At 38.9% G+C, this 15,269-nt stretch overlaps 1 long non-coding RNA gene across 1 annotated transcript in view; it reads right to left on the reverse strand.

The window, feature by feature from the left end:
- Window positions 1-15,269, reverse strand: part of LOC124962162 (uncharacterized) — a 32,504-nt gene that overhangs the window by 4,424 nt on the left and 12,811 nt on the right. The window contains exon 2 of the long non-coding RNA XR_007104433.1: window positions 8,557-8,613. This is a non-coding gene — a long non-coding RNA (uncharacterized LOC124962162). The remainder of the gene's footprint in view (window positions 1-8,556; window positions 8,614-15,269) is intronic.

Consider the following 15,269-nt stretch of genomic DNA (forward strand, 5'->3'; position numbering starts at 1 on the left):
TGCGATCAGCCTCTTGGGTCACCAGCCTAAACCCATGAATATATAATGGTATTTAAAGTCAGAATTGGTCACCCTAGGATAATGAGCAGGAACCAATTCCTACTTCTTGAAAACTAATAAGGGAAATACTAAAGCATTTATCCTGCCTTTCTGTATGCACTTCACCACAGAGAAAGCAAATGGCAGATGAGGGAAAGTACCTGATACAAAAGTTTCCAACTAATAATTGAAAAAGGAATGATGTAACATCTCCCATTTTCTAGTTCCCATTGAATTAAGATAAGCATCAATCACTGCTAGCATCATATAAATAGAAATAACTAGACATTTCATGTTTCCTGATGAAGGAAAGCAAGACATCTTTGTCTTGTCACAGAAAGTGAACATTGAATTTGGATCAGGCTCTGAATCCAGCTTCCAGGAAATACAGAGGACAGAGAACTACATCATGAGAGCAAAATCAAGAAAATCCAGATTGTGACATAAGTCCAAGGGTCTGGCTTCTTCAATAGATAGCATTGTAACAAAAAGAAAGGGTGGAAAAGAATTCTATAAAACAAAGGCAATAATCAAAACTTAGTTCTTTGTTGTTTTATTACATTTTACTATTATCTGTTCTCTTGAGGTTATATTGTACCTGTGTGGTGGAAATACTACATATTGGTGTACATCACACATCTTTCCCCAATTCTACATTCAATGACGCCATGGTAGTTTGAAACTGGGCATCATGGCAGTATTTAGACAAAATCAGGGATTGGTTCATTGTTTTGTTGATTTGTCTAGTCTTAAATGGTGGAAAAAGTATTAATGCAGATTAAAATTTAAAAATGTGTCCATAGGTATTACATTGTAACACAAAAGGTTGAGGAAACATTCTTCCAGTATTTAAAAATTATTTTCTTATTCAGCAAAGAAATCAAATAGATCATTGACAAATAAGTGATGCTCTGACATATATGTTGATTTTTTTCTTTTGTCTCACTTGTTAATGTAAATGGAAATATCAACCAACTTTCATGCCATATTGCAATCATTAATCAATTGCAATCATAGGATGGCTGCAGATACAGGAAAAAGCAATAAAAAGTTTCTTTGAGAATAAATTGCTTCTGTGGAATTTTTAATAAAGAGTGCTGTATATTTTTATTATCTATATTAGTAAAATTCATTATAAGCTTGTGTATGTGCATTTTCTGCCAGTTATTAAACATTTACCAGCACATTCCTGGAAACATCATAAATGTGTAGTAAGTAAGTGTGTAGTTGTTTTTGTTAGTACAGCAATAGCAGAATAATGGATTCCTGGGAGGGAATGATGCTCATAAAGACCAGAAAGAATGTTTAGCAGGAAACAAAATTGATCAAGATGACTTAAATTTTAAGGTGACGTTTAAGTTCCACATGACAAGAAAGTTCATATATAATCGCTGAATTAAAAGTTGGAAGAACTTAAGTAACAGGCCGAAATGTCATGGTGGTGGCAATACACAGAAAGAATCTTTACAATAAAGGATGCTGGGACCCAATATCTTGCCTTCAGATATCTAAAAATGCAGACTATTTAAAAAATAGATTGGATTAGTAGAATGCCTACCTAGCATGTATGAGACCCTCGATTCTATTGCCAGCAACTGCAAAAAAATTTTTTCAGAATTCATAACCATATAATAGCAATAGACCCATAAGGTCCAAATCTATAGAATTAAAGGCCTTTAACCTTCCAGACTAACAGCAAGTACCTGGAATAAAGACCCACCTTTCTGATGCTTTTAGAAGGGGGACAGTTTTGTGGGTGATTTTTAATAAAAAAGGAAGAGCTAGTGTTGGTCTGGATACTTGGGGACAGGGATACCTTTGTCCTAAAATTTAAAATAACAAGGCAATGAAATACAGTACCAGGTTTAGTCAACCATGCATGGAATCTGGTTTCAGTCTAGTCAAAGATTAAATGTCTGATGACTTGAGAATTTAAAAATGAATCCGATGGATTCTTGGGAAAGTATACCAGAAGGGAGATTTCAAGTATGCAATTAATTAAAGGCAAAGTTGGAATAGACATAAACTGAATAAAATGGTATGCTTACATAGGAACCTCTCTGATGAACATGGAGTCCAAAGGACAAACTAACCTATGCAGAATATATAATCAAAATGATCATAGACCAGTACGAGTTTATAAAAATATTATGAACATTGAAATCCTTCACAAGCTTTAAGAAAATGCTAGTCAAAAAATGCCTTTAAACTATATTCATATCAAGAAGTACAAGAAAGGCCTCCATGCCCAGCAAGCAGAATTATCTTCAAAGACAGTGTAAAATAATGTAGAGATGGAATTATAGAACCCCTCCCCAACCCTTCCCCCAGAAAAAGACATGGAAGGAAAGGAAAAATTTTAAATGAATTTATGTCCATGACCAAAGACATTCCAGTTTGCTTCTACTTATTGAAGAACTTGCAAATAGAATCCTAGAACCTATGTTAGTAATGCTAGATAAGTAGTAGAGAAAACATTTCCCAAAGGCTCAAAGTGAACATAGTTTTCTCAACTTAAGAAAGAAAAAAAAATTTTTTTTTGTTACTGAAAAGGCTACTGTCAGCAATGCCTTTGGCAAGATTGCACACAAGGTCTTTTAAATAAGGAGATTTTTTTTTTAACTAGCTTCTGTCATTTTTAGAGAAAAATGTAACTGTTTAATAATGACCAAGATTGTTAATAGAGTGGTTTAGTGAAATCAGAGGTGTTTTCAACAAAAATTGGTATTTTGGATATTGTATAATTGTCAACATTTGGAAGATGAGCAAAACTTAGAGAACAAATATTATCAAATGGAGACCAGTCATGATTTTATAAAAACGTGAACAAAGAAAAGATTCATTCAAATTTCTAGGTAAACTAGTTCATTTTAACTTAATAAGAAGAAAATTTTATTGATATGGTTTCATATTCCATCTTGTCATGTTTTGGGTAGTATGAAAGAATAATATCCAGAGTTGTATGAAAAGACTATGAAAATACTCCTCTTCCAACTACATATCTGGATGAAACTTATACTTCAGCCAGAACAACAGAGTGAATGAATATGTGAGAGTGAAATAGAGAGGAGACCCCTGCTATCTTCTATAAAACCAGATATTAAGAAAATTTGTAAAAAAGAGTAAAACTGATTATGTGAATCATCAAAATGATCACACAATAGTACAAATTTATAAATATTTTCCACATTTCTATTGGTGCATTATAGTGGTACGTAATGGTGGGATTTGTTGTTACATATCCATACATAAACACAATATAACAATATGATTTGACCAATACCATTGTCCCTTTTCCTCCACTCCTCTCTTTCATTTTCAAGAGATCCCTGCCATCTTTCCTCTCCTCTCTCTAACTTTTATATATAAGAGAAAACATATAGTCCTTGACCTTCTGAGTTTGGCCAATTTTGCTAACAATGTTCCTAAGTTCCAAAATTTTATTATTCTCTATGAATGAATAAAAAAATATGGTTAAAAAATATTGTATACATACACCACATTTTCTATATCCATTTATTCATTAACAGACACCTAGGCTGGTTCCATAGTTTGGTTATTGTGTATAATAGCTATAAACTTAGATACACATGTATCACTGTAGTATGATAATTTTAATTCTAAAGAATAAAAGGATAAATACCACAGCGGGGCATAGCTGGGTCATATGGTGATTCCATGCCTAGTCTTTTGAGGAAACTCCATACTGATTTCCATAGTGGTTATACTAATTTATAGTCCCACCAACAGTGTAAAAGTGTTCCTTTTCCTCCACATCCTTTCTAGCATTGATTATTGTTTGTATTCTTTTTTTTTCAATATTTTTTAGTTATAGATGGACACAATATCTTTATTTATTTATTTTTATGTAGTGCTGAGGATTGAAGCCGGTGCCTTGCACATGTGAGGCAAGCGCTCTACCACTGAGTCCCGGCCCCAGCCCCTATTGTCTGTATTTTTGATGATTGCCATTCTGACTGGTGTGAGACAAAAATCTCAGTGTAGTTTTGATTTGCATTTCCCAAATTGCTAATGATGCTGAACATTTTTTCATACATTTTTCAGTCATTTATATTTCTTCTTTTGAGAAGCGTCTAATTCATTTGCCCATTTATTAATTGGGTTATTTGATTTTGGGGGGTTAAATTTTTTGCCATCTTTATAGATTCTAGATATTATTTCTTTGTCAGAAGAGTAGCTAGCAAAGATTTTCTCCCATTTGGTAAGTTCTCTTCACATTCCTAATTATTTCCTTTGCTATACAGAAACTTCTTAATTTGATGTCACCCCATGTATTAACTCTTGGCATTATTGGTCCTATTGAGAAAGTTCTTACCTGTGTTATATGCTGGAGTGTTCACCCTATGTTTTCTTTTACAAATTGTGTAGTTTCTGGTCTAATTCCTAGGTCTTTGATTCATTTTGAGTTGATAGATCATACATAAATAGAGTATAATCTCTCAATTTTCTGATTATACATATTGCAGGATCACATCAGTCATGCAGTCATATATGTACATGAGGTAATAATGTCTATTTCACTCTACTAACATTTCTACCCCATACCCCTTTCCCTCCCTTCACTCCCCTCTACCTAATATAAAGTAACTCTATCCACCTCCCGCACCCACCTTATTGTGAATTAGAATCCACATATCAGAGAAAACATTTGACCTTTGTTTTTTGGGGTTTGATTTATTTTGCTTAGCTTGATATTTTTGTGCAGAGTGAGAGATGAGAGTGTGGTTTCATTCTTCTATATGTGGATAACTAGTTTTCCCAGTGCTGTTTGTTGAAAAGGCTATCTTTTCTCCAATGTATGTTTTTGGCACCTTTGTCAAGGATCAGATGACTGCATCTGTGTGGGTTTGTCTCTGTGTCTTCTGTTCTGGACCACTGGTCTGTGTGTCTGTTTTTATGCCAGTACCATGCAGTTTTTGTTATTATAACTCAGTAGTATAATTTGAAGTGAGGTATTGTGATGCCTCCAGCATTGCTTTTTACTTAGAATTGCTTTGGCTATTCTGGGCCTTTTATTCTTCCAAATGAATTTTACACACACACACACACACACACACACACACACACAGACCGACAGTCCTCAACTTCAGATTATGTTATGTTGTAAGTTGAAAATATCCCAAGTCAAAGATACATTTAATAACCTAGGCTTCTACATTTTCAGGCAAATGGATGAAATTGGAGAATATCATGCTAAATGTGATAAGCCAATCTCAAAAAACCAAAGGACGAATGATCTTGCTGATAAGAGGATGATGACACATAATGGGAGGTGGGAGGGGTTAGGGTTAGGTTTAGGGTGAGGGTTAGAGAGGGGGGCAAGAATGGAGGGAGGAAGGACTGTATAGAGGGAAAAGAGGGGTGGGAAGGGTGGGGGGAAGGGAAAAAATAACAGAATGAATCAAACAACATTACCCTATGTAAATTTATGGTTACACAAATGGTATGCCTTTACTCCATGTACAAACAGAGAAACAACATGTATCCCATTTGTTTACAATAAAAATAAATAAATAACCTAGCCTTCTAAATATCCCAGCCTAGCCTACCTTAAATGTACTCACTTAGATTAGCTTACAGTTGAGCAAAATTACCTAACACACAAAGTATATTTGATAGTAAAGCATTGACTATCTCATGTAATTGGTTGAAGGCTATACTGAAAGTAAAACACAGGTTATATGGGTATACTTTTGCACAACTGAAAAGTAGAATAATTGTTGAGTCATAATTTTGTAAGTTGGGGAACATTAGTAAATACATAGTTATATTTTTCAGGATTTGAAAGGTTTAGTTTTGCATAAATTGTTCCCCTGACTCTAGATGAGATACAAAATTAATTGTAGCTTATTGTTATTCACCAGAGTATACATTGAAAATGACAAATTCAGTAAGTGCTTTGTTTTTTGTAATTTTTTTTTTGGGGGGGCTGCTGGGGATCGAACCCAGGGCCTTGTGCTAACAAGGCAAGCACTCTACCGACTGAGCTATCTCCCCAGCCCCCTGTTTTTTGTAGATTGAATCCCTCACCACAGCTTCTATTAGTAGAAACATTATTATTCTCATTATTATATGAGCCCTCTCCTTTATTCTTCTTTGTGACAGAATGAACCAGGGCTACACTTAGGAAGCTTTTCAAGCTTAATACTCTAAATATCCATCTGTGTTAGTCAGCTTTCCTATTGTTACTGTAACAAATACCTGAGATAGTTGACTTACAAAGAAAAAAGGTTATTTTGCCTCACAATTTTGTACATATCCATGAGTCCATGATCAATTAGTCCTGTTGCTTTGGGGTCCATGGCAAAAGAGAACTTCATGGCAGGGAGTGTATGTTGGCATAGAACTTATCACCTCATCGAAGCCAGGAGGTGAAAGGGTAGAATGGACCAGGGTACCCAAATCCTCTTTGAGGGCATGTCCCCTGTATTCGTTAGTTTTTCCATGGTGTATCAAAATACCCAACAAGAACAACTGAGAGGGGGAAACGTTTATTTTTGGCTAACAGGTTCAGAGGTTTAGTCTATGGTCAGTGGAATTCATTGCTCTGGGCCCAAATTGAGGCAGGACATCATGGTGGAAGGGCATGACAGGGGATCCCTGCTCACCTCATGGCAACCATGAAGCAGAAGGGTATCTGGGGGGCACAGGGACGACAGATCCTTCCAGGCCACGCCCCCAGTGACCCATCTCCTCCAGCCATGCCCCACTCACCTAGTTACCACCCAGTTAGGTAATTCAAACTGGGATGGATTGATTATGTTACAGCTCTCACAGTTCAATCATTTTACCTCTGAATATTCCTGCATTAACATAGGAGTTTTGGGGAAATGCATTGCATATCCAAACCATAATATGCCAAAATACCTAAGCTCTTCCCCACATCTTTGGGTTTTCTAACACTTCCCTATAGGGTCAAGGTAGGGAACAATCCTTTAATACCTGGACCTTTAAGAGACACTTTTCCAAACCACCATAGCAACATCTTTCCCTTTCAGCATTGGCAGTGATTTTTTATTTATTTATTTATTTATTTGTACTGGAGATTGAGCCCAGGGGTGCTTAACCAGTGAGACACATCCCCAGCCCTTTCTATTTTTTAGTTTGAGACAGGGTCTCACTAAATTGCCTAAGGCAATTTAGTACTGAGGCTGGCCTTGAAATTGTGATCCTCCTGCCTCAGCCTTCTGAGTTGCTGGATTACAGGTGTGCACCACCACACCCAGCTAGTGTTGGTGTTGTTTTTAAATATTATCTTTTCACTTCTCAGAAAACACCATCTTAAAACTGAAGCTGATTTGGTTGGTAGATGGCTAAAGAGGATTTGATGGTAAAATCAGGAACATTTAAGTCACATTTGAAGTGTAAGGAGTCTAAAATCTTTTCAGAGTAAATACTTCCTTATTCTTTCAGAACAGATCATTGGGAGGAAAAATTTTCCAGATGAAAAAAAAATTCTGAGGCTTATCGCTAACAACTTGACTGTGTTCAAAAACTCAATTGCTGAAAAGTCTGACAGGCAGCAGGATCTATTAAAATTTGTTTCAGTCATCTTTGGGTGCATTTATACCTGGATTTTGGACATCAGACTATGTGTGACATTTCTTAACACATTCCATATTGACATCAGATTTTCAACAACTTTATCCTATGTGGTTTTGGGTTGGGATAACACAGAACTGTCAACTTAGTTTAAAATGACTACAGTTTGCACAACATATGAAAAGGAAGAAGGGAAACATCTTTCATTCAGTGAATATCAAATTTGTTTGCACAGAGTTCACCCTGTTTCCCTTCATTTCTCCTAAACATGGTGGTAAATCTGCATGGTTTTCTAATGTCCCACACTCATCATCAATAAAAGGCACATGGTCTCCTTCAAATTGCTGAGCTTGTTTGAAACTTGTGGGGGGGGGCAAGGGATGGAACCCAGGGCTTCTACCACTGAGCTACACCTGCAGCTCCCTGTTCGAAACTTTAATAGTACTATTTTTATTAGCTTAACTGCTTAAAGTTTTTCTCTTAAAGAATGGAAGTATTGAGAATAATTATGCTTCCAGGTAACGAAAAATAAACATTAAACACTGATACCATCATCCCCTTGACTGGTCTAATTTTTCTGGTTCATAATGCACTGTGGCTAGACTGATGAAATTCAACCTGTAATGGTAAATTACCTGTCAGATTGATTTGTCTGCTCTGTTCTTTATCTTTGGTGCATATATAGAGATGGTTGTGTGTATGTTTTAATTTCCCAGAGCTTATGATAGTAGCTGGAAATGCCTCTTTGCAGAGGGAAACTTAGTAGATATATATTCAAAATAAAAGTTACTCATGCACAACCTAGACAGATGTTCAAAGAAAAATAATCATCAGGCTCTTTCATTTTGATGTTTTCTATTGATGATAATCTTAAGATACAAGAAAGCAATAGTGAAAACCCTTCTAATTGTCACTGTTGTTCTTTATTATCCCAAAAGATTTCTAAAGACATACCTGCACAGTCACTAGGCTAGGCACCAAACACAGAAGCTTCTTCTGTTCCTGGGGTAACTGAAAATGAAAAACATTTTGTCACAAATACATGAAGGTCTCCCAAAAGACAAAACAAACTGTAAATCAACTCTGTAGTAATCGAAGTATAGTTCTATTAAAACATTAAGGTAATAGTACTTTGGGGTGTGAAGGCAATGGGAAAAAATTTTTAAATGGTTTTTGTCCTAAGGTTGCATGTTAGCTTTCTGTTACTATAACAAAATATTCAAGATCATCAATTTGTAAATAGGAAAGATTTATTTTGGCTCACAGTTTTGGGGACTTCAGTCCATGGTTGTATGGACTCATTGCTTTTGGACCTGTGAGGAGACAGTACATCATGGCAGGGAGGCTGCTTGCAAAGAGAAAGAGAAAGAGGTGAGGTCCCACAATTTCATTCCAGGGCATACTGCCAGTAACCTAACTTCCTCCCACTGGACCCCTCTTCTTAAAGGTTTCACCACCTTCCAGTAGCACCACCTGGAAACCAAGCCTGTAACACACTGGACTTTGGGGACATTTTGGATCCAAACTATAATAAGTTGAAAGAAAAATTTTAAACTTTTTGCTAATTGAAAATGAACTTTCTTTAGTAACAGCCTCTCCTTGCATGGTCTTTATACACTCAAGAACTGCTCCACTGAGCCCTTGAGTGGAGGGCAAGAGTGAAGCCATCATGAACTGAAGTGGATCATGGGCAAGATGGGGCAAGAGAGGCCATCATGAAAGTCATAGGGAATCTGTTAGGTGGCAGGGGTTAAGACTTACTGTGGTTCTGATATCATTTAATTGTTCAATTTGGATGACCCCCAAAGTTCATTGTAATTAAAGGCTTGATCTGCAGAGGGTGCTATTGGGAAGTGGTGAAGCCCTTGAGAGGCAGGGCCCTGTGGGAGGTGTCTAGGTCATTGGGGGTGTGTCCTTGAAAGGGATTGTGGGACCTCAGTCTCTCTCTGTTCTGGCTGGAGATGTGACCACTCCCTCTAACACTTGCTTCTGCTATAATGTGGCGCCATCTGCCCTCACCAGAGACCAGACCAATGGGACCACTCTATGGGACTATAAACCTCCCAAACTGTGAGATAAACAAATCTTTTCTCTTTATGAAATTATCATGTCAGGTATTTTGTCACATTAACACAAACTGACTAATACAGGATACTCTGCAGAATTGGGTTTCTCTGCCAAATCCAGTTCTTGCCAAAATGTCTTTGTTCTACGGAAAACTATGAACTGGAGGACTCTGCATTTGTTCTAGTGAGTTTGGGAAGGACACAGAAGAGAAACTCTGATGTTCCTCATTTGATTCCTCGACAACAAGATGATCATCTCCAGGGTGGATGTGACTGCTTCAGAGAAGTGTTGGGTGAAGTAGAATTCTAGGGAGGGTACAGACTCAGAGAGTTAAGAGTGTTTGGGCTTTGGGATCAGAGAAATCTGTGCAGCTCCCAGACTTCTTAACTAGAGTTGAAGTAAATTTCTTGATCTTTTAGAACTTTGGTTTTTTTACCTGTAGCACACAGAAGGAAAAAAAAAAAATTCACAGTTTTTAAAATAAGAATTAAATGAGATAAATTTTTAAAAAAATAATTAAATGAGATGACATTGCCTAGTACATGGTTTATAGTAAGTACCCAATAAAACTTATGTAGAAAATTTTATATCACTCTAGCTACAATTCTATAATAAAATTCCTTACATTTTTGTTATCTTGGGTTTCAGTTGATCCTTATAAGAGTCCTTGGAAGCAGCCTCTCTTACACAAGAGGGTAACTATTATGGTTTGGAAATGAGGTGTCCCCCAACAGTTCATGTGTGAGAGGATGCAAGAATTTTCAGAGGCGAAATGATTAGATTTCAGAGGTGTAATCTAATCAATGGACTAATCCACTGATATGGGTTAACTGGGTGTTAACTATAGGCAACTGGGGTATGGCGGGAGGAAGTTAGGTTACTGGGGATGTGTATTTGATGTTTGTATCTTGTCTTTGTTGCTATGTCCTGAACAGCTTTCCTTCACCACGGTGTTCTCCATCACCGTGGGTACCAAACAATGAACCTGGCCCACTGTGTGCTGAACCTCTGAAACCAAGCGCCAAAATAAATTTTCCCCCTGCTACATTGTTCTTGTCAGATATTTTAGTCCCAGTGACAAGGAATAACTAAAGCAGTAACTAAGTTTTTGAAAGCTCAAGTGCCAGGCAGAGTGCACTTCATAAGTGCCAAAGTTGTGAGTCTTCCAAGGCCTTGCAGTTCATCCACTGAAACACAATTTTGAGTACTTCCAATGTGTTAGACACTGGAATTCATGATGAATATTACCAGATAATATTTCCATCTATCAGGGGGCTTGAATAGAGATACTAATCAAATAAATTTACTTTTAAATGTATAATTCAAGACTAATTCAATCACCCTGAAAGCAAAGAACAATTCTCTAAAAATCTATTTATAAATGGACATGGTTAAGAATCGGGGTCAGAGCAAGCTTCCCCTGAGGAAGTGACCCTGGAACTGAGGTCAAAAGGAAGAAAAGGAGGATGATTGGTTGATCTCAAAGAGAATGCAGAGCCCCACAGGAAAGGCAGGAGACATGGCTACTTCCAGGAAATGGGCAGAAGACCATGAGGGTGGGAGTCAGAGAGGTGGCAAAGTGGTGGGGTTGGGCAAGGTGATGGCAGAGGTGGTAATGATGGTGGTGGTGGTGGCTAGTTTTCATTGGTCCTGTGCTTGTTGAGTGAACTGAGCCATCCTGGGGCCACCGTACACCAAATTCTTAGCTCGAGTTTCACTGTAAATCTAGGTTGCTAATCCATTATAGGGTCCATAATCAGGTACATGTTGTTCCTTTCCCTTTATCCCCTACCTTTCAAGTTACCAGGACAATCTTTGTGACTTGTGTGTGTGTGTCCGAGTCAGGGAGAATGGCTTTACTTATGACTCATCCTTACTCTGACAGTGTGGTCCTAACCTGTGGAGGGTCTCTTGTGTAGATCCCTAACCTGGACTGGGCTAACCATTTTGGTCTCTATTTCCATGTCCAAAAGACTCGTAAATCTAAAATTCAAGTTTGCCCATCTTATCAACAGCTCTTAGTGCAAATTAGCTCTGATATTTTGATGTTCTGCTCTGTTTCTGGGTTCCCTCCCACTTCTACTTCAGTTCTAACCAGATAGGTGCAATCTGGTCAGTGAGCCATTTAGGAGTTTGTTTCTAGTCTATTCAGTTTTATCTCTTTTCAGACACAGCTTGGTCCGAAAACCTGGCATACAATTACAGGAATTAAAATTTTGCCTTGCTGCTTCTTTCTTAGCCTATGAAATTCTTATTAACCTGGGAGAAGAAATGGACACAACTGATACTTTTTTTTCCTCCCAAGAAATTAACTGAAAAATTCTTTTTAGTGTGATAAAATATACAGAACACAAATGTCACCACATCAAACTTTTTTTTTTTTTTTTTTAAGCAGTACTGGGAATTGAACCCAGGGGTGGCTCTACCATGGAGCCACCACCCCCAGCCCTTTTTATTTTTTATTTTCAGGTAGGGTCTTACTAACTTGCCCAGTCTGGATTTGAACTCTCAGTGCTCCTGCCTTAGCCTTCTGAGTAGCTGGGATTATAGGCGTGTGCCACTGCCCCTGGCTCTTTTCAACATTTTAAAGTGCTACAATTCGGTGGTATTAAGTACGTTCATCATCACCACTGTCCACTCTGTGCCCGTTAAACACTAGCTCCCCACACCCCTTTCTGCCAGCCCTTGTTGACCTCTAACCACTTTCTGTCTCAATGAATTTGATTATTCCAGTTACCTCATTTCAGTAGAATCTCACAGTGTTCTTCCTTTTGTATCTTCTTACTTTTTCACTCAACATGAATGTTTTCAAGGTTCATCCAGGATGTGGCATGTTTCAAGGTTTCATTCCATTTTATGTCTGAATAATGTTTCGTTCTACGCATATACCACATGCTGTTTGTTCATTTCTGTCAACGGAGTGTTTCTAACTTTTGGCTATTTGAATAATGCTATTATGAACACTGGTGCATAGTTATGTTGGAATCCCTGATCTTGATTGTGTGTGTGTATACCAATATACCAAGTATTGGAATTGCCAGGTCATATGGTCATTTTGTGGTTAACTTTTTGAGGAACCAATTATATATATATATATATATATATATATATATATATATATGGAAGTTATCATATATATATATATGGAATCACTTTTTTGGGGGGGACATATACTTTATATTCCAGGTCCATCATAAGTCCTTGCTATAGTTTAGATCTTAGGTGTCCCCTAGAGGTCCATAAGTTAAAATTTTGACCTCTACATGGAACTAATGGAAGGGAGTGAAACCTGTAAGAGGTGAATCCTCCTGGCTCCGTTCTCCCCCACACCTCCTCTCTCACTCCCTGGACACGAGATGAGTGGTTTATTCCACAATATTCTCCCTCATGATGTTCTGCCTTGACATAGGCCCAAAGTAATGGGGTCATTGGATCATGGACTGAAAATTTTAGAAGAGAGCCATAGCAATTCTTTTTTCTTTAAAAGTTAATTATCTCAGGTATTTCTTATAGTAATAGAAAACTGACTGACCGTTCTCACACCTGATCCTCTCTGAGACAGTGTCCCTCTGTGAGCTCCTGTAACACCTGGGTGGGCCCTCTGACCACATGGGCAATGCTTCTGTGCACCTCCCAGGGGATCCGCCAGCACCTGGTGTGTGTCTATGCCTGACACAGAGCACTCTTTAAACATCTGCTGTGTGTATTCCCTTTGATGGATGCTTTATACTCTGCCTTATGGGGGTTTTTGGCCACGAAACACAGCTTCTGAGAACCATTTCCTCCTTCCATAAGACCCAGTATGAACACAGTGTGGACTGCAAGCTCTGAGCTCAGCTGAAGGATGACCCTGGTCTGTGGAAGCTGAGAATCTATCTGCCCTGGAGTCTGAGGATGAGGGCAAGTTGCTCCAAACTGATGTGAGGCTCTGATTGCTGATCTGTGTAGCAGGCTCAAGATGCTTGAACCCTGTGAGTGTCATAAGGCTTGCAGAGTCCCTCCAGAGGCAACCTCTGGAAACAATTGAACAATATTTTTCTTTATTCCCCTTAGTGTTTTCTCCTTCATTAAAAAATGTGGTTTAAAAAATACACAGTTTTAAAAATGGCCATTTTATTGATTCTTAAGTGTCCAGGTCAATGACATTAGTCCATTCTCATGGATGTCAGACTTTGTCATGAGTTTCAAAAAGATCTTTATTTTTCGTCAAAAGAGATTCTACCTTTCCAAACACCAAAAAAAAAATTTTTTTTTACCTTAAGGAAGCAGAGAGCTCTCAGTGTATGTGATTTTCATGAATTTGCACAGCATTGCAAATACAGCAGACAAACAAGACAAGGCAGACACCGGGCTGTTGAGAGGCAGGGCTGCTTCACAGGTTTGGACCCTTCTCCCCCTATCACCTGGTTCCCCTTCCCTGGGCCTCCGCTCTCCTCCGCTTTGTTTCACATTACTGGGAGTCAGTACCACGGGAGGCTGTTCCCTTGCTGAGGCACAGCATGGATGCCTATGCCCATGCCTGCAGGAAGGGAACCGCTCTGTGAATAACAGTGATTAATTCCTGCTTTTGTCTGCAGTAGGTGATGGGGGCGGGGGGTGGGGACACCAAAGCAAAATGAGAGTTGAAGCTGAAGGCGGTTTTTTTTTTTTTTTTTTTACCAAACATCATTGTTTTAAGCTGGGAACCTGGTAGGTTTTATTTTAGTATCATCATTTTGGAGAGCAAGTCACATTTCAGAAACTTTGCAGCTGCAAAACAGAGATCTCACCAGTTCACTGTGGCACTGGGCATTAAGCTGGTCACCAAGAGACCATGAACCTTTGTCATGAACCTTGGGCAAATGACTTCTCTGAAACTCAGCCTCCCCATCTGCAGCCTGAGGAAGAGGCTTCAGTGTCTGTTGAAGTCTCTCCCTGCTCCAAAGTGGCTAGACCATTGTCCTTCCACCTGCCAGCCAGGCAGGAATCTCACCTTAGCTCTGCACTATTTTGGAGTCAGAGAAATGGATGAGAAGGAAGGATGGAAGGGACTCATCCTGAGTTCCCGCTTTCAGATGAATCCACTGTGGGTCTCAGCAAGACGTTACCTTTTTGCTGAGGCCGTCAGGAGCAGAAGCAACCTCTTCCGAGGGAACCACCACCCTGTCTCCCTCCCAGTTGCTGGGGACTGACTGCATGGGGCTGTGGCAGCCAAGCCCTTTTGAGACCATCCACTCCAGGTAAAGCAGTGTTGGGTCCACATGGGACATCTTGGGAGGTCTAGAGGGGAGACTGGGGAATCCCCATGGGGTCCTGACATAAGCCTGTGTCTCAGAGCCTTGCCACCAGTTTTTTCTTGCAAGATAGCTACAGACCCCTTTCTTCCTCTTTCCCTGACTCTTTACTCAGCCGTAGGCATGTTTGGATCCCCAGGCTTGCAGGAGCCTTCTCAAAGATGTGAGCCTGTTGTTGATTTACAGGGGCAGGCCTCCTCTGTGTGTGCCTGGCTGCATAACTTAACGGGATCTGTCACCTTCAATAGGCTGCCGCACAGCTGCGTGCAGAAGCAGCTGCCTTCTCTGCCTTTGTTTGGTCTCAGTTCTCATCTTATCCTGCAGCCG

This window comes from Sciurus carolinensis, chromosome 12 (genome assembly GCF_902686445.1).
Source record: "Sciurus carolinensis chromosome 12, mSciCar1.2, whole genome shotgun sequence".
Taxonomy (NCBI): domain Eukaryota; kingdom Metazoa; phylum Chordata; class Mammalia; order Rodentia; family Sciuridae; genus Sciurus; species Sciurus carolinensis.